Source organism: Lathyrus oleraceus, chromosome 5, assembly GCF_024323335.1.
Source record: "Lathyrus oleraceus cultivar Zhongwan6 chromosome 5, CAAS_Psat_ZW6_1.0, whole genome shotgun sequence".
NCBI classification, from domain to species: Eukaryota; Viridiplantae; Streptophyta; class Magnoliopsida; order Fabales; family Fabaceae; genus Lathyrus; species Lathyrus oleraceus.
This window is the reverse complement of record NC_066583.1, coordinates 625,125,277-625,126,681: the sequence shown is the minus strand read 5'-3', so window position 1 is coordinate 625,126,681 and position 1,405 is coordinate 625,125,277. Positions and strand designations below refer to the sequence as shown.

Here is a 1,405-nt window from a genome sequence, read left to right as displayed (position 1 = left end):
TAAATCAATACATTTAGTTCATGTTTTTCATAAAATCATGTTATTTCCAAAACCTTCAAAATAACTACAATGGTGATTATATAATAACATATCAAAACAGAATTTATCACACATCATGGTACACGAGTTGCATCACTAATTCATCATCACAAACACCACCTCAATCACAATTAACAGAATTTCATTAAAACCTCAAAGCCCTATTGGAGGTTAATGACTCTTCAATTCTACCCCTCACGCAAATACCCATTATTGAGATAGTTCTCCCCATTATCTGATTATCCTAACAACAATGAAAATTCTGGTTTGGTTGAATCTTCTTCCTTAAACTCTAAGTTTTACCTCTCCTCTTAGTCTTCTAGCATCTTCCTCTCTAACTCTGTTTTTACGTACTGTTTGGAATCTCTTGTAAGCCTAGGTTATGCCTTAGTTTATATAATTAGGATAATCTAGTTAAAATTATAAACTCACGTCTCCCTTACTAACATTCTCACTCCTTCCTCCCATATATTATTATTATTATTATTATTCTTATTATTATTATTATTATTATTATTATTATTATTATTATTATATATTTTTTAATACACATACAACTTTACTAAAATTTTAGTAATCATACTTGTCAAGATGGCCGAGTTGGTCTAAGGCGCCAGTTTCAGGTACTGGTCCGAAGGGGCATGGGTTCAAATCCCATTCTTGACATATGTTTTGTTAAATTATATTTTTAATAGCCACATCATACTAAAATAATATATAAAAATTATAATCATATTTAAATGTTTTATCATCCACTTGGTAAATTTTTTTTATTCAATTAGTTTTAATGTGATGATGCACATCCAAATTTAAATGTAATAGTAATAGTGTATATTTAAATAATGTTATAACAATTATTATTATTTTAATAATTTTGTATATTGTAAGGGGTATTGGAATTCCTATAGCCTTATAAAAAAAAGCTAATAATAGTTAAAAGTTGTATATGTAGCTAGAATATTGGTGGATCTCGATTTTTTGAATTTCTTTTATCTACTTTTACTTTGGTGGGAAAAAAAAGGAAGGTTACACCTTTAATGTTAATAGAAAAAAAAATATTGTTTAATTGTAACTTTGATACCCCTATTTTTTTATTTGAATTTTGATCCCTCCATTTTATAACCTGTATTTTTTGTCCATTTTTTAAATTTTGTGTTGGATTTTGGTCCCTTTCACTTTCTTTTTCATTGAGACAAAAGTCTCACATTTACTAGTTTGGCTTCTAAGATTATACATTTCATATCTTAGAGTTTAACGGTTAGTTGATAGAAATCCAATGTAGTCTTTAAGATTTATGTTACACTTTTCAATCTATATCATGTTCTTCGATTAACTTAGCGTTTAATATAAAAAGTTACTTGTATGA

The 1,405-nt window shown here is 27.2% G+C and overlaps 1 non-coding gene across 1 annotated transcript; it reads left to right on the top strand.

Moving 5' to 3' along the window:
• The first annotated feature begins 624 nt into the window (after positions 1-624).
• Positions 625-705, top strand: TRNAL-CAG (transfer RNA leucine (anticodon CAG)). Its single transcript has one exon. It is a non-coding gene; the product is annotated as a tRNA-Leu (tRNA).
• Positions 706-1,405: the final 700 nt, after the last annotated feature.